This window comes from Mirounga angustirostris, unplaced genomic scaffold, assembly GCF_029215605.1.
Source record: "Mirounga angustirostris isolate CCGP_5_RB_7025 unplaced genomic scaffold, mMirAng1.0.hap1 SCAF_7, whole genome shotgun sequence".
Lineage (NCBI taxonomy): Eukaryota > Metazoa > Chordata > Mammalia > Carnivora > Phocidae > Mirounga > Mirounga angustirostris.
In genome coordinates, this window is record NW_026991715.1 from 118,091,378 (window position 1) to 118,110,540 (window position 19,163).

Sequence of the window (19,163 nt, forward strand, 5' to 3'; positions counted from 1 at the left end):
GAAATAATCACGAATGCATATATATAGAGTGATATTTATTGCAATGTTACTTAAAATGAAGAGTTGAGTACAATCTTCACTTCCAAAAAATGAAGGGAAGGGGAGCAGATTAGTTAAATATATGATACCAAAAGATGTAACAAAATGCAGTGCAGATATTTAAAAGCATAGTTCTAAAAAAGTATTAATGGCAATAAAAATGATCTGGTATAATGTTTTCCAAAAGCTGGGGATTCTTTTCCTACCAGCAATATGGCAGACTAATTTGCTGGACCACCATCATGCTATATAACATCTACAAATACCTAGATAAAATATACATGTCATTTTTTAAAGTGTATTGCTGACTCACCAAGGAATTAAGGCATACCCATAGGAAGACCATGAAGAAAATACATGAATCCAGAGTGGTATGAAAGCACCATAACCAGAGATTTCCATAGCACAGGGCTGTCCCTGAAACCCTGACTTGCAATTTTTATGACTATCCAAGATATGGGACAGTGGGAGACAGAGCCTAGAGCCTGCTCAGCATAGCAGTCTTATAGAGAAACCCATTTAAGCCAGAATTCTAAGGGACTATAATTTCAGTGAAAGGATAAAGTAGGAAAAATAACATCCCCTCAGAGGAGCAATTAGGAAATTTTTCTGCCCCAAACCTTGGTACTAGGTTGAGGAGGAAAAAAAATCGTAAGTGCATCTTCACATGAATTTGTAGTTTAACTTCTCATGGTCTCTATAACTAAAAAAAAAACTCAACTAAAATTTATTTTATATTGTCCCAGTTTGGTGCTCTCTCTAAGAACTAGCCAAAACAAAAGCAAAGCATCTTTGGAGACATCTATGTATTCCAGGTCTCAGAGAATTACCACAGACAAAATTCCATTAAATGTGGGATTAAACATAAACTATCACAAAACTCATGAGGAGATAGGCATCATGAGCAGAAACATAAAAATAGAACTCTACTGGGGCGCCTAGGGGGCTCAGTCGGTTAAGCATCTGCCTTCAGCTCAGGTCATGATCTCAGGGTCCTGGGATCGAGTCCCATGTTGGTGGGGGGGTCCCTGCTCACCGGGGAGTCTGCCTCTCCCTCTCCCTCTGTCTGCCACTCTCTCTGCTTGTGCTCTCCCCCTTTCTGTCAAATAAATAAATAAAATCTTAAAAAAAAATAGAACTCTACTCATGAAGATTTCAGATATTAGAATTACTATGTAACCATAAAAACTATGTTTAATATGCTTAAAGAAATCAGGAAACTGCCAGTAACATAAGTTAGCAACAGTCTATATATCATGTATTCAACAGATTTGGGACTGAATTTTAGAGAACTTTTAGAAATAAAAAATATAATGAACACTAAAAACTCAATGGACAGGTTAAGTACTAGATTAGATAGAGCCAAAGATAAAATAAGGAATTGGAAGTTAGATATGAAGAAATTATTCTGACTACAGCACAGGGAGGACAGGAAGATGGATACATAAAGTAGGATTGAGAAACAGAGACACTATCTGATAAGATGTACAAAAGAAAAATAAAAAGAATTAAGAAAGGTTGTAGTCATGGAAATAATATCTGAGGACTTTCCATAGTTCAAATTTATTAATGTTCAAGATGAAATAAAGCACTTGCAAATTTTTCTTACCAGTAAAGATACTTAATTAGAAGTTAAAAATTCTCCTCACAAAAAAAGAACCATCAGACCCAGACAATTTTACCAATGAGTTCTACAAATGTTTTCAAGGAATGTATTATTTTTGTCATACAAAAACCATTCTTGAACGGGAAAAGAAGGAACACTTTTTAGTTCATTTTATGAGGTTACTACAATCTTGATACCAACATTATATAAGAAATGTACAATAAAGAAAAATTATTACCAATCTCCTTCATGAACCTAATGGCAAAAATTCTAAATTAGAAATTAGGAAATTATCTTTTATATAGTGATCTATAAAAAAGATAATAAAGTATGAAAACTGGGTTTAGGCAGGATTTTTAATAATAGAAAAAATCTATAAATGTAATTTATCATATTAACAAGTTAAAGGAGGAAAAGCAAATTATCATCTCAGGAGATGCAGAAAGTGAATTCAATAAAATTAAATAATTAAGCTTAATAAAATTTTTTTTCTAGCAAACTAGAAATAGAAGAGCTTTTAGTGTTCACTAAATCAGAAACTTCTTGGTCTTTCAAGCAGAGGTAATTTAATACAGGTAATTGATTACTCAGATTATGAAAGCCAAAGCAAGCATTTTGAGTCAGCTACTTGAGAGCAGGAAGCCAGTCATGCCCCGAGGGGGTAGAAGGATAGTGGGACGAGGTGTTATCAGAGTCAAGAGACTGGATTCTCCGGCAACTGCTAGAGCTAAGATCATCATTGTCTAGGAGAGCAGGCTTCATGGAAGGAGGGGTTCCCTGCTGGGAATTAGACCCTCAGAAAAAGGACAAGTTTTGCTGAAGAGACAGGGAGATGATAACTTGTCTTTCCCCAGTGCCTCCCACCGGCTAACCTAATGAAAAATTGGAGGTTAAACATACCTGCAAATGTGTTTTCCTGAAATGCAGAATAGACAAGGAGATAGATTGGAAGTAGTCTGAGAACAAACTAGTTTGGGACCTAATAAATGACTGAGAAGAGCAGGGAACAGAGGGGCTAGTCAAATCAGATGTCAAAGGTATTTCAATATCCTAGTTTTAAATGTAAAGGTGGATATATTACTGTTTTATTACCAACGTGCATATTGTATACATATTTTATAAATATTATATCTATATCCAGTATTTACTTTTCAAAACAGCAGTATACAAATTTGCATATATTGTATAACCTCATTATTGCTCTATACATTTTTACATACAGTATTCAAATACATAAATATGGAAAGATACATGAACTTTGGGAGAGAGAGAATATGAATCTGAAGCAAAAAAGTACCCCCAAATTATAGTTATGTTCCAAGAATTGAATTTAAAAAAGAAGCAAATTGCAAAAGAAATAATCAACCATCTTTAGAAATTATTCAAGAAATGTTCTGTGATCATTTGAAATCCAACTGCTACAAAGTTAGGGAAACATAACTGAATTATAATTTAACTGAGAAAGCTTGTATGTTAGTAACTATATTTATTCTACCTCACAAAATGATGTCTTAATGGAAAAGGGTTAATCTGCATGAAGTCTGGCTAGAATTGAGCTTCATGTTTGTCCGACATTTTCTATAGGCAACTGACAGCCAGTTCACAGGAGTGAATCTCTGATTTTTGTTTTTGACATTAATAGGTACCAATATCCATCAGAGAAAAAAATTGAAAGGGAGTGTGTTAAGAATTTAATAGTTACTATTTCTATCAAGGATTTTTATTTTATTCTTTACTATTTTCTCTCTATTTCCAGTGTTTCTTAATAAGTGCATATTATTTTTAAAATGCAGAAACAGCAATGAGTAATGCACTAAAATAATATTAAAAACAACAACAACACTGTGACCTTCACCATTGTCTTAGGCTGCTCAGGCTGCTCTAACAAATCACTACAGACTGTGGTTTATCAACAACAGAAATTTATCTCGGGGTGCCTGGGTGGCTCAGTCATTAAGCATCTGCCTTCGGCTCAGGTCATGATCCCAGGGTTCTGGGATCGAGCCCTGCATCGGGCTCCCTGCTCCTCGGGAAGCCTGTTTCTCCCTCTCCCACTCCCCCTGCTTGTGTTCCCTCTCTCGCTGTGTCTCTCTGTCAAATAAATAAATAAAGTCTTTAAAAAAAAAAAAAAGAAAGAAAGAAATTTATCTCTCACAGTTCTGGAGGCTAGGAAGTCCAAAATCAAGGTGCTGGTAGATGCAGTGTCTGGAGAGAGCCTACTTCCTGGTTCACAGACTGTGCCTTTTTCCTGTGTCCTTACATGGCAGAAAAGGTGAGGAATCTCTGGGGTCTCTTTCATTAGGACACTGATTCCATTCGTCAGGGCTTGGTCCTCATGACCTAATCCCCTCCCAGTGCCCTGCCTCCTTATACCATCTCCTTGGGGGTTAGTATTTCAACATATAAATTTGGGGCCATACAAACATTCAGACCATAGCAGCCATGATTACGAGCCAGTCATGAAAAAGAGAGACACACAGGAGGAAAGGTGATCAATATTCCCATTTACTCAGGAATTTTTGTTGCTAAAATCAAGACAATCCTGGGCATGCTAGGATTGTAGAAAAGTCATACAAGAATTCACTTTTTAACTGTGAATTTCAGTCTTGGTCTAGAAACCCGATTATTCTGATGAATTGGGTGAGAAGATGCAGTGTTCCTGGAAAGAATTAAAATCTTTCCATAGCCTGTCCTATTAAATATAGATACTCTACATCTCATGCTTTTGAAAGCTAATGTCTTAGCTAATTAGCTGAGAGCAAAACCCTCAGAGATTGTGACATAAGAGAGGTTCCCAGGTAGAGAAATGAGGAAAATTGATAAACGAAGCCATGGAAAATATTTTGTAGCCTCATTATTTTTCCTAGGACTGCCCCTACATAGGGTTCTAGAAATGAACTCTAACAGATATTTTCAAGACAAAGTTCAACAAATAGAAGAGTTATGTGTACATATAGCAGTCATGGATTATTTCCTGTGGTCATTATCCCTTGGTTGAGTGTCCCTTGGGGATCTCTTTGGGAAAGAGGGATACTGCATTTAACAAGGCAGGAACTGGATTTTCTTAAGCATCTTGGCCCTATATGGTGGTTCTCAACCTTGGCTGCACTTTAGCATCACTTGGGAAAAATTTAAAGTATTTCAATGCCCAGTTCACATGTCAGATGTTGGGAGTGGTATAAGCATTACTATTATTTAAAGCTCTCAGCCCTAAGAACCATTAATCTTTATAATTCCTGGAATTCCCATGAAGAACATAAATGTTGTGAGTAGATTTGTTTTAGCCATGTCATCATTCAGAGCAGATCAGCCTACAGAAATCTATCAGCTGTAAGGACCTGGATTAAATTTAAGAGAAATATCATTAACATTGGGTAATATTTGGCCCTGCTTGAGGGCCAGGATGTATGGGCCAAACAGAATCACATTTGGAGCTTTAAAAAAATGACCCTGGCCCCACTTTGTCCCAGTTAAATTTGAATCTCTACGCAATTGTGTCTAGAGTATTAGTATAAAGAAACAGTGGTTATGATGTGTAGCATCTGAAAGTCACATTATGCAAAACAGCAGTTTCAGAAGGGGCATTCTCCAGACTTTGAATTTGGAAGAGGCAAAGCAACAAACACTCAACCCAAAGGTCTCAAAGAGCCATTAGATAACACAGGGCATCAACTCAAATTAATTCAGCTATCTGGGGAAGACTGGCTGAAGTAAAATTTCACTTAAATGAATTCCAGCTAGCCAAATAAAATGAAAATATTGAGTATCCTTTTATAAAAACCACATTGTGTTTTCTGAATAATTTGAGAGAGGCTCGAAGAGGTAGATATGAAATACATCCATTTGCTCAATGGACAAAGGTTTTGTTTTATTTTATTTACATAAAGTGAAATGTTTGGCCACCTGGACTAATGCCTCAAAGTGGATGGAAAGTGGAAAATGTAGTCTGTGAGACTGATTAATAACCATGGGCAGAAAAATAGGCCAAGTGGAAAAACTTATTCATGTAATTGCTTCATTTTGCTGACTGCAAAAGGATTTGTTTTGGGAGTGATTTCAGCTATTTTACTCGGTGGATTGATAGATCACAAAAAGGTCTTAAAAAATGATATTACACAGTTTTGTTTGTTACATGAAATTAGTTTGACCCAGAGGATGTAAGCCACTTTTTGTATCTCCCTTATAAGGTTTGTCTTGAGAAAAGAGTTATTGTATGACATAAATGGTCTTTGTGAAGAGGTATGAAGATAGCAGGGGACTTCTCAAAAGTCATGGCCTTAGAATTATCAAATTTAAAAAAGACAAGCCTCAGTTTTCTTCATTTAGACACAGAAATAAATGAGAGACAACAGAAATGGTCATAATTTTATTTAGCTGATAGCTCCTGCTGACATGAAAACAGAATTCATGCACCTGGTAAGAAAATCCAAGAATTAAATGAAGGTAAAAATAAAATTAAAATTCTCCTCCTATGGTCTTGTACCATCAGAACATCCCCTGAAGGTTCTAGGTGAATTGGTGTCCCCTGTGAAACCACATCATTGGCTCCCTCATTGACAGTTGCGACTTCTTGAATGTCTTTCTAAAAATGACTTTAAGATATATCCCTAATATAGAATCTGTATCTTAAACAAGTTTGTAGAAAATATGGCTTTATCTTTTAGAATTATACAAAAGGGTGTTCAGAACCTAGGCTTTATATTTTTCCCCAGCTTTATTGAGATATAATTGACAAATAACATTACATAATAATACATACATAATAATTTGACAGGTGTATATATCATGAAAGCTTTAAATAATTGATCTCCAAGATATTACTATCTTTAACAACTGCATCGTATGGATATGTCATACTTTGTTTAAATCATCTGCTACAGATAACGTTAATAATATATCTTGGTTTATGTATTTTTTTAAGATTACCTCTGTGATAAATTCCTCAGTGAAACTGCTGTGGAATATAAGTTTTTGTTGCTTCCAAAACAAGGCCCTAGTTTATATTCCTACTAACATCATGTGAGAATGTCTAATACACACTTGCTAACACTGAATATTATTGCATTTTTTAAAATTTCACTAATCTGATTGGACGGACATTGACCATCTCATTTCTCTTGGCCGTTTGTGTGTTTCTTTTTCTACCTATTCATCTCCCTGTATATTATTGTATTGGATTTTTTTTCCTTTTGTGTGTCAGATTGGCAAAAATGAAAATGATTGGCTGCCGCCTCCATAAACATTGGTTTAGGACTCGTTCGCCCCTCTGAGGTCCCGGCGCCCCCGCCATGGAGGGCCCGCCCGAGCCTGGGCCGCACGCCTTGGCCTCGGACTCAGCCTTGGCCGCTGCGCGCCCCGGAGGGGGCGCGGCTCCGCGAGGAGCAGGAAAAGGTGGTCACTAACTGCCAAGAGAAAAATCCAGCATTGGAAGAAGGTAGATACTGACTATAATGCCCTGCAAGAAAGACTCAGTACCTTGCCTGATAAGTTGTATTTTAATATCATGGTACCATTTGGCCCCTTGGCCTTCATGCCAGGAAAGCTTGTCCATACCAATGAAGTCACTGTTTTACTCGGGGACAGTTGGTTTGCAAAGTGCTCAGCAAAGCAGGCTGTGGGCTTAGTTGAGCATCGGAAAGAACACGTAAGAAAAACAATAGATGATTTAAAAAAAGTGATGAAAATTTTTGAATCCAGAGTTGAATTCACAGAAGATTTGCAGAAAATGAGTGATGCTGCAGGCGATATTGTTGACATAAGAGAAGAAATTAAAAGTGACTTTGAATTTAAAGCAAAACACCGAATTGCTCATAAACCTCACTCCAGACCAAAACTTCAGATATTTTTGAAGCAGATTTTGCAAATGATGTAAAATCCAAGGATTTGCTTGCTGATAAGGAACTGTGGGCTCCACTTGAAGAACTAGAGACAAGAAGAATTGCTGGGTGAACTTGATAGTAAGCCTGATACTATGTAAATGGAGAGGATACAACGGCTTCTGAAGAAAAGAAGATCAGAATATAAATGTGCATGTGATGCATCAAGTAACAGACTCTGTTACGTCCAGCGGCTGTTGTAAGGATGTTACACATTCAGAACTGTTCGGTGGTCAAACGACGGCAGGCATTCAATGAACGGTTCAAATTCTTACCACAGTAATGAGGATGATGATGATGGTGGTGGTGGTGATAATGAAAATGAAAATGACCATGATGCTTTAGGGGTTGGAGATCATTCTATAGCAACAATATATTTTTCTCATACTGTCGAACTTAAGAGGGTCCGAATAAATACTTGAAAAAATACCACTTTAAAAATCAGTGAAAAGAGGGGCGTCTGGGTGGCTCAGTCGTTAAGCGTCTGCCTTCGGCTCAGGTCATGATCCCAGGGTCCTGGGATCAAGCCCCACGTCTGGCTCCCTGCTCTGCGGGAAGCCTGCTTCTCTCTCTCCCACTCCCCCTGCTTGTGTTCCCTCTCTCGCTGTGTCTTTCTGTCAAATAAATAAATAAAATCTTAAAAAAAAAAAAAAATCAGTGAAAAGAAAGAAAAAGCCAAACGTAAACCAAAGAATAGCTCTGGTGGTGGTCATTCTGCCCAAGAGCTGCCTACTATCAGGACTCCTCCTAACATTTATAGAGTCTTTGTTGATGTTGTGAACGGAGAGTATGTCCCTCGTAAGTTGATCCTGAAGTCTCGCAGCAGAGAGAACAGTGTTTGCAGTGATACCAGTGACGACCGACGGTGAGTCCTGAGGAGTGTCAGCTGCGAGGAGGCCACTTGCAGTGACACTAGTGAGAGTATTTTGGAAGAGGAACAAGAAGAAAACCATCACAAGAAACTTTTGTCCTTATCAGGAACGCCTGAGGCTTTTTCTGGAACCGTAGTAGAAAAACAATTTCTATCGCCCTCCTTAACACCACACCCAACCCTGGTTCATCCTGTGCTACCGACCATTCCAGAACAAAAAGAAGTTCTGTCAGAGGTATCAGAAAAAACTACAAAGAGGGTTTCAAAGTTCAAAGCTGCCAGATTGCAGCAGAAAAGCTAGGGCCTGCCTAGGCAATGGGCGTTTACATCCTGGAACCTAGTTTTGCATTTCTTTAGAATCTGTATCGCAAAATATGTTACGCATAGTTTGAAACAAGGCATCCAGAATTCATTTGGCAGCAAGATCTCTTACTGTTATCAGTGGTATTAAAAATCAAAGTAAATGTTTGAATGCTTTAATATTCAGCTTGTTTTGTTAATTCTCTGAATACTGTCAATACTGTTGTCTTAAGTTTTCTTATGATGCACTGGCAGTATTTGGAATTATTTTTCAAAGAATACTGTTCATCTGCATTGTTTTTGTGTTTTGAACTAAATACAGGCAGTTTTGTACCAGCTGTGAAGTTGTGCATGCCATATGGACCATTTTAAGGAAACTTAAAAAATGTCAAATAGATTCAACAATTATATTACTTGCTTTAGCATTTTAAAGGCACTTTAAAGAAATCTACTTCTTGTAGGTTTTGCAGCTAGGTGGCTATTTAAAAAAATTCTCTCCTTTGACGGTCATTTTAATCATCTCTGAGGCAGAAAGCTACATGTACCCTCTGGGAAAGTTTCTTTGATTAGAAGAATGGTATTTTGTAAAACATTTTTTTTTCAAGCAAAAATTTTATGAAACTTGGTCTCTAAAAAAATAAAAATAAAAAAATAAAATGATTGGCTGTATTGAAAATAGAGAAAAAGAAACTCAAATACAATTCTGTACAGTATTTTGAAGGACAATTAGTCCCAATATCTTGAAATTTAAATGGTTATACATCTTTGATCTAGCAATTCTCTTTCTAGTAATTTTCCTACACAAATAACACAGAAAAAATATTTTTGCAAAAGATTATTTTATAATGTTTATAATTATAATAGGAAAATTATGAGCAACTTAAATTCCCATCCAGAGGCCTCAGTAAATACTTCATGGTATATAATGTATATTATACAATGAGATTTACCTTGCTGTTTAGAAGAATGGATTGGTTATATTATCAAGAGATGACATTTATTTCATGCTACATATGATTAGAAAAACACAGATTATTCAAATAAAGCGTCTAGTATTTTGGGGGGAAATAATTTTATCCATTTTATTCAAATGTTTGGATATTTTACATCTAAGTGTTAACAGTGATTGTCTCTGGGATGTAGGACCCCTGGTAATTTTTTCCCTTTTCCTTTTAGACATTTTTGTACTTTTTAAAAATGATAAGTACATGTACTTTTATAATAAAAATAACAGTGAAGTTTTTCCACTTTGAAAAATTAATTCCAATTGAAAAATGTTGTATCATTGTATCTGATACAACAATGATTTCTTATTCTTGGTGCTTGTGGAAAGATACAGGGGAAATCACATACTGTCAGAAGTGTTTGTTTTCTTTTTTTTTTTAATTTATTATTATTATTATTATTTTAAGATTTTATTTCTTTATTTGAGAGAGAGAATGAGAGACAGAGAGCACGAGAGGGAAGAGGGTCAGAGGGAGAAGCAGACCCCCCGCTGAGCAGGGAGCCCAATGCGGGACTCGATCCCGGGACTCCAGGATCATGACCTGAGCCGAAGGCAGTCGCTTAACCAACTGAGCCACCCAGGCGCCCAGAAGTGTTTGTTTTCTGCCTATGGTTGAGGATGAGCTTGGAGAGGACTACTACCCAACTTACGGGCTTGTCATCTGAAGCTCAGTATACAAGAAGGATCCCATCAGCTTTAAGGAGATTAATTTGACTGGGTTTTCTAGTTTTTATCATGTTATATAGGAGCACCAGAATGCTATGACGATTTCCCAAAGAATAAGAGAAAGAAAGATCAAGGAAAGTGAGAAATAATGAAACTATCTGGGTTGTCTGCAGCTTTCATTAAAGATTTGTTTGTTGAAGAAGTTGAACCCATTAGCTTCAACAGGGATGAACTGTTAGCTCTAACAGAGCATGGACAATTAAGAGTTTATTGGGAATTAATTGAAAATAATGTAGTGTTGTGAAATGGGAGGAGACGATTTAAAGGAAATTATACCAAGGGCTTTGAATCAGCCAAGGATAAACAAATACAAACTACCATTTGATAAAGTTTATTGTTAACTGATAAATATAGGGGCGCCTGGGTGGTGCAGTGGGTTAAGCCTCTGACTCTTGGTTTCAGCTCAGGTTCTGATCTCAGGGTGGGGAGATGGAGCCCCGTGTTGGGTCCACACTCAGTGCAGAGTCTGTTTAAGTTTCTCCCTCCCTCTGCCCCCCACCAAATTAATAAATCTTAAAAAAATTTGATAAAGATGGCTCAAAGTGTAAGAATATAATCTTGGAAGGAATTAGTGAATTTACAAAGAACAAAGATAAAAATACTGGAAAGAGGAACAGTGAATGAGGTGAGTGGGTGAACTGATAATGTGGTTTCAGAGGGGCTACCTAGTCATTTCTGAAGAAATTGTAATCCTCAAAACATTACCATCTCACCATTAAGATTTTCATGAACTCACTATTAAGGTTTATATGTATGTGTTTCCTCGCGTTTGGCTTCATTTTGTTTTGTTTTTGTTTTTTTGGTGCTGCTGATCTCATTTTATAATATTGTTTGCCTAGGGAGTTTAAAGAAAGGGTCAGTGCCTACTGAATATAGAAGGTGACTTTTGTTTCACCAGCAAAATATTTTAAGATATTTCAAACGTGAATACATTGAGGTCATCAAGTTGACATCAAACTGCTTTGTTCTGTAACCAGGTTTCACTCAAGATCCTAGAGAGAAAATAAGTGAAAGCATATCAGAAGATGGTAAGCATCCTTGTAATCCTAGCCAATGTTTCTTGTCACTTCCTGTGTGCCAGGAACTGTGCTAAGCCCTTTAACAGGTGTTATTCCTTAACATGATCAGAACGCCTCAAGAAATAGGGATGATGATTTCGTCCAATTTAGATACTACAGAAACTAAAACTTAGAAAATTTAAGCAATTGGCCCACATTTACAAACTAGTAGGTGGAAGAGCCAGGATTTATATAGGAATTTTCCAGCTCCACAGCTAGTGTTGTGTTTGCTTGGGAATTCCGGTATTTAATTTACCAGGACTCTTGGCTATTAGACTCTTGACATTTATTATAGTTAGACATATTTTCAGCATCTGTGTCTTAAAGGAATAATGTTGATGCTTAATTTCAGTAGTCTCAGGGAATTTTAAGTTGAAAAGGAAACTAATATTTTTTATCCCACTAGATTATATTTTAAAAATTCAGTGCTGGTGAGGATTCAGGGATACCGACATTATACATTGTTGGTGGAAATGTAAATTGGAACTTTTTTGTAAAGTAATCTGTCAGTAATTATTGTTATTATTTTTAAAGACAAAAAAACCTTTCGACTTCGCAGTTCCATTTTTGGGACTTGAGCCCATGGAAATTAAAGCACCAGAGCGAAAGAATACATATTCCAGAAAGTAAGAATGTTTATTGCTGCTTTGTTTATAGTAGCAGAAGATATGGGACCCTGGTAAGTCTCCATCAGTAGGAGAATGATGAAATGACTTGTAAAATTTAGTTATATGCACATATATGCAGTCACACATATACATATATACACATATACCCACATATATATTATTTATTTCTATACGGAAAAATCATACAGTTATGCAACAATTTTAATTTTTGTTTATTGACCCCGGGGGAACTTTCTCATGGTATAATAAGCAAGTAAAGCACTTTGTTTATATGAGTTGAAATGGCAAAGTCAAATTACATTTATAAAATTTATTATAGTTTTTATGAAGGGCAAACATTTAAATATAAATTCCTTGAAAATTGTTAAGAAAGCCTGGTGAAGCACTTTGCACAGCCTATTTTTGTGACCCTGGGGACATTGGTTCCAACTTATCCTCCATTATATCACTAAAAGGGTCAACCTATGTTGAGGCAATTGAAGAACTCATGACCATTCATCCTTATTTTTGTACCACTAGGAAAAAAAGGTTGAAAGTGATGGATTCTTTTAGTCTGGAATTCTTTTTTTTTTTTTCTTTAAGTTTTTATTTAAATACCAGTTAGTTAACGTACAGTGTAATATTAGTTTCAGGTGTAGAATCTAGTGATTCATCACTTCCATACAACACCCAGTGCTCATCACAAGTGCCCTCCTTAATGCCCATCACCCATTTAACTGGTCTTGTCTCCCCTCCCCACCCCCCACCCCCCGGCCACCTCCCCTCCAGTAACCCTCTGTTTGTTCTACTCTGGAATTCTTAATAAAATTTCAAGGAAGCAGGAATAACAAATTTTACTGTATTAATGTATTCTTTGATTTTGTTGGGTAATATTAGAGAGCCATTCTCTCTTTGGTAAAAGTGCTAGGGAATCTACATTTTTTATACCTTTTTTTCCTTTTTTTGGTCTGTTTGTACTGAAGAACTTGATACCTTCTAGCACCCTCTGTTTTTAATTTTTCAACAATAATCGGAACTCAAAAATGTTGTGCTCATTTGAATGGACAGCCTCTGAGACTCTGCTCTCCGTTTGAGATCTGAGTCAGTAAATTTTTGTATTCTATGCTTCCTTCTGACATATGAATTAGATTTTAAAGCTTTTTGTGGGTATGAAATGAAATAAGTCCCCCCCATTCTTATGAAGAAAGGTTAATTAGCCTTTAAGTGTTAAGTGATATTACTGTTTCTTTTTTTTTTTTCTGTCTTTCAGGAAATTTTGGCAGATTAATTGGACACAGAAATTGGTCAGTTAGAGAACATTCTAGGACACTAGTTCTCAAAATGGTCCCCAGTCCAGTGTTACCAGCATTACCTGGGAACTTGTTAGAAATGCAAATTCTTGGACCTTACCCACTGAAGCACATACTGCCCAGTGAGGGCCAAGAATGTCTATTTTAATAAGCTAGGTAATTCTAATGCTCGTGCAAGTTCAATCACGGCTGTAGCAATAACTAAGGAAGGCAATTTCACATGGCTTGTGAAATAGAGAATAACTTTTAAGGGGGTTTTGCTTGCTTTGCCTAAACCAAACATTAGTGAGCTTGAATACGTTGTGTAGTGGAAATTGTTGCTTTTGACTTGTCTGGGGTTGCATGCCCTTCTGGAAACTCTAAAGAGTTTCAAATGTATAAAATCCCCTCTCCTTTCTCTCCAAAACAAACAAAGCCCCAAAACCAAAAAAACAAAACCAGGAAAATCTCACAGATATATAAAAAATGAGTCACAAGAAGATGCAAGAAATGTTAGGTTCTGTATACCCACTAAAAGGTATTACTTAACCTCAATAATTATGCCCCTAAATTGACCCACAATACAGCTGGATGAGGACTATAAATAAACAGCACATAAAAGCATATAATAAAATAGGGGGAAAATCATGCCTGGCCCAGAATTTAATAATGACCTACTGTTGTATGATGTAAGTATCTTTTGAACAAAGTCTTATATATTTGCTATCCCTGGAGAAAATGAGTGAATTAGGTTAAACAAGTCTTAAATGTAATGGAGTTGTTTTCATTTGCTTACTTACATAAACACACGTGATTTGCTGAACTGTAGTTGGGAGGAACAAAAATTTTTAAGGTTTAGTTCTGAGTTGAAGTAATGAACTTAGTTGTTTGTGAGAGGATAAGAAGCAAAGGAAGGCAGGTGCATAAGAAGAACCACAAAATACTAAGGACTTTGGGGCACCTGGGTGGCTCAGACAGTTAAGCATCTGCCTTCAGCTCAGGTCATGATCCCAGAGTCCTGGGATCGAGTCCCGCATTGGGCTCCTTGCTCAGCAGGAAGCCTGCTTCTCCCTCTTCCTGCCACTTCCCCCTGCTTGTGCTCTCTCTCTCTCACACAAATAAATAAATAAAACCTTTAAAAAAAAGTACTAAGGACTTGTTACTTTACAACGAAAGTTGAAAGGTTTTTCTATTTCATTAAAATAAAGTTTAGTAATGTTTCTAATAATCGGAAATCCTTGTATAAATGCATATAGTTTGATAATTTTGGTTTAAATGAATTATAAGTTTTCTTCCTAACTTTATTACAATGTTGGAATTAATGTAAGCATATTTTTTTTTCTAATTTATAAAATACCCTAATTAATCAGAACTCTCAAAATGTCCCATGCTGGCTTTATGGTTCAATTAAATTGAATTATAATAACTACTGTCTTTTAAGAGGTTTTTTCCCTGTAACTTCAGATAGGACTACAAATCATTATACTGCCTAGGTAAAATCACATTTACCTTGTTTGGGAAAAACTTTTCAAATTTCGTATGTGACAAAACTTTAATATAAATTTTTGTTTCTATGTCATGTATCAGCTTAAATGGAATTTTAATATACTAGTCGACTTTGAGAACTTGGACTAATATTATACTGAGGTAATTAGTAAATAATCTCTGCCTACTCAAGAAAAACCATTTCCCTTATTTCTATACATTACAGAATGACTGTCAGATACGAGAATGAACAATATGTACAAACACATTTAGCACCGATTAGTGCGCATGTTCATTTTTACTTCTTTAAGAATTTAAGTCAGTGTGAATGGAAGGAAAAATGCATGCAAGATATTAATGTGTTTTTGTTTATCAGGGCAAAATGGGAGTAATTTTTTCTAAAAACAAAATTGCTATGGTTGTGCCAGAATATGCGATTAGACTTTAGAATACCAAGTTGAGGGAGTATAATAATTATAGAATATCTGAGGGAAATAAACTTTATTCACTGTAGTTTATAATAATTGCAAAAAAATGAGTTTAAATGAGCAATCAAATATTTACAATTTTCCTACTAAGTTGCTTCAATATTAATGAGTTTATGGATAAAAGGGTTTTTCTGTCTTTTGCTGCAATTTCTTATACAGATGATCTAGAAAATGAGTCAAAGTAAAATATAAAATCAATAATATTGACTGAGAAAATTGTTAAGCAAATGGAGGTGGACAAATGTGTCCTATGGGGGGCAGGGAATCATGACCACAAGAAGGACTGTAAAAACTAAAAGTGACACCTGCCACCACCACTATTTTAAGTGTGTGCATCATACCTCACCAGGGAAGAAAGAAAAAAACCCTCACATTCCACTGTGATATAAATTAAAAAAAAAAAAAAAAAAAAGATCTCTCTGTCTAGTTCTGTCCTCCAAAAAAAACCTGGAGTATTCCCTGCAAGTTGCTAACTCCTAAATGGAAATGACTTTGTCCTTGACTTTTGCAATGCTGTTGTCTGAAAGTAGTTGTGAACTTTGTGAATATGGTAACCACCATAGAACTGCTGCTTTCCACCATGAATGGACTGGTGTGAGTTTGAGGCTTCATAATATTGTTTGTTTGTTTAAAAGTATTTGTCTTATTTTTTAATTTGTTGGGCCCGTTCTTCTGAAGTCTGACTTCCTCACATTTCTTTGCAAGTAAATACTGCCTTCTATTTTTTTCTATATGCTTTTGTTTCTGAGGCTTCCTTTCATGCTCCATACACACAAATCAGCAGGTGATGGAACCTGCAGCTAAATTTGGGGTTTTATGCTTCACTGTTCCCTTTCAGTGGAAGAATATTTTTGTTCTAGCCTTCTTTACAAAAGACCTGAAATTCACCCTGAACCAATAAATGTCCTTTATATTTACCTTTGGCAAGAAGGATTTAAATATTTCTAGCTCAGGGTTGCAGGGCTCAATATTATTTCACCTTAGTGCTAATCTTGATTTAACCTATGATCTTGTGTTGTCTTATGCCCCTATAAATGATTCAGTGACTTAGTAATAGCCTTACGTTCTTAACAATTTAGGCCATGTATTAGTCTTGCTATCTCTTAGCCATTTTTCCTTAACAGTTTTGCACTGCACCCTTTCCTGTCCTTCCTCCGTTTACTGACACAATTCCCCAACTTGATTCATCCATTCATTCAAATACCTAGTTTTAGGATGAGCACTGAAAGCTTGTCTGGGCTCGCACTGGTTTTGGCTTGTTACCATCTTCAGATCCTGAAAACATCCTTTAGACTGTACATCACCTCCAGCCAGGCCTTATTTCCCCAGGGCTTACCTTCAAAGAGCAGATTTCCTTTCAAGTTCCATCTTCTCTTATCTATTTCATTTCATGATAGTTAGAAAAGCCATGCACTAATATATGACAAATGGTAATTTAGCAGAGAAAAATGTTATCTCAGGATGTGTTCAGGGGAAGCTTTTTGATGAAGAGTCAACTAAGAGCAGTTCTGATGATGGATAGTCTCTAGAGCATATGGATGATGGAATGATGAAGTAGAAAATGAAGTAGGTGCAAACAGTGTGAGCAAAAGCATAAAGACAGCAAATGAGATGGCTTTGACAAGGCCCAGCAAATAACCGAGATTATTTGGATCATCAATGTTGGGGGCAGCTGAGCTTAGGGGAATCAACAGCCAATGTATCAGAGCACGAACACTGTTGGGAAAGGTGACACAAGTTGGGGGAGAGAAGATGATCATTCAACAGGGGGAGTGGCTTTTTGGTGATAAACATGCATGACGTTCACTCAACGTTAAGGCCATCCTTCAGTTAAAACCTTATTGATATTAAAAAAAAAAACCCTTATTGAAATTATATTGACCTTTGATGACCTTCAGAGAACACGAGCTAGATGGATTAATGGTAAGAGAATGTGAGAAGGCGGTAGAGCAAATCTGCGCATGAATCCCTACCATGTCATTCATCTGTGGCTTCAGCTAGATCCAGTGATTTGTTTGTTTTGACTGTGGTCAAGACTCTAGGTACAACACTATTGAAACAATAAATCCAGTTATAATAAATGACATGGGCATTCAAGTAGAGGCAAGAAGCAAAATCTTTTTTTTTTTTTTTTTTTTTTTTTTGAAAGATTTTATTTATTTATTTGACAGAGAGAGACACAGCGAGAGAGGGAACACAAGTAGGGGGAGTGGGAGAGGGAGAAGCAGGCTCCCTGCAGAGCAGGGAGCCCGATGTGGGACTCGATCCCAGGACCCTGGGATCATGACCTGAGCTGAAGGCAGTCGCTTAACCAACTGAGCCACCCAGGCGCCCCAAGAAGCAAAATCTTTTAAAAGTATAAAGATAAACTATATTAGGTCTTGCCCTTCCAACAAGCTTCTCCAGTATTTCTAGGTCTTGCCCTTCCAACAAGCGTCTCCAATATTTTCAGGCCACAGCCCTGGCCAACTTCCCTCCAGCTAATTCTCTCTTTCCCACATTGATTTATCCCATTTATTGAGAAATGGCATTTTTGGATTACTAATAGTATTTATATATAGAAAGAAGCTGAGTTTTTATTGAATAAAAGATTAAAATCAGGGAATGATAAATGATAGAGAAATGAGAGTTTCCCTACCTGGAGATGAGTTAAATACAGTATTAGAGAGGGTTGAAGAAATACCAACTATATAACAAAAGAATATAAAAATAGCTAGTGACTAGGAATCATAAGTCTACCAACTAATTCAGTGTTTTGGCTGTTTGTTTGTTTGTTTGTTTTTTCTCACCTGAATGAAATGGTTTCTTAGAAAAAGGTTTTCAATTTACATCGCAGGGGGAAAGATTAGAGAAAGCTGATGGCAGTCATTTCTAGCTTCAATTTCTATTTTCTTTAAATTGACCCTTCTTTTTGTAAACTTTTTAATGTCTTCCTGAAAACATTTTTAATCCTACTGCTTTAACTATTGTATCAAAGAAATAGCCACCTCCACTGGGGAAGGCTTAAGGACTCATAAGTGAGAATCAATATTTCATTTGGATAATGTCTCAAAAAGAATCCCAACTGTCAAAATAAAGGAGAGATTAAAGTCATGATAATGACTTAGAAGACAGAGTGAGGCAGAAGTGTGAACTAAGGGAAATGACCCAACACATTCAGCAACATAAAACGATGGCCTCAATTCATTCTGACAGCTGCCGGCTGCCAAGTCAAGTCAGTTCGCAAACAGAAGGGAGGAGGGGGACCAGGAGGACCCACGGCCAAATGCCCCCCATGCCCGATATCCCTCTCCATACTCTCTGATCGGTCACACTGCACTATGCAAATTTTTATTATTCCAGTGGATCGACTTGCAAGAAACCGTGTGGTTTCATGGAAAGAGCACCGAACTCTCAGCCAGAGACTTGAGTCCGAGCTCATTCGGGGTTTGTCACCAGCTTGCTAGCTTTTTTGAACAAGTGGCTTGATTTCTCTCTTTCTTAACCACTCTCTTTGTTAAAGTTCCCCGCTTTCCTGAAGGGGCTGTATTGAGGATCAATGCACGGTGAGATAAAGGCATCATGATCTAAATGGTAAACGTGTTTAACAGCAACTAGTAAATTTCTTAAACAGGTAGAACAAATTCTAGAGATAGCTGGGCTGCGTGAAAAATTGTGTGAAGTGGGTTTGCCACGGAAATCCCATCAAGATCTTGCATCTCTTCATTGATCTGCACACGTTAAGCGCCCATGCGTGGCAGGGCCTGTACAAGGTGTTCAGGATGCCCCAGTGAAAAACACTGCCTGGGTGGACTTTGCAGGCTGGGGAACA

General features: G+C 36.7%; 1 pseudogene; it reads left to right on the top strand.

Annotated features, from left to right (window-relative positions):
* The first annotated feature begins 6,933 nt into the window (after positions 1–6,933).
* LOC123853200 (unconventional prefoldin RPB5 interactor-like) lies at positions 6,934–8,780 on the top strand (annotated as a pseudogene).
* The last annotated feature ends 10,383 nt before the right edge of the window (positions 8,781–19,163 follow it).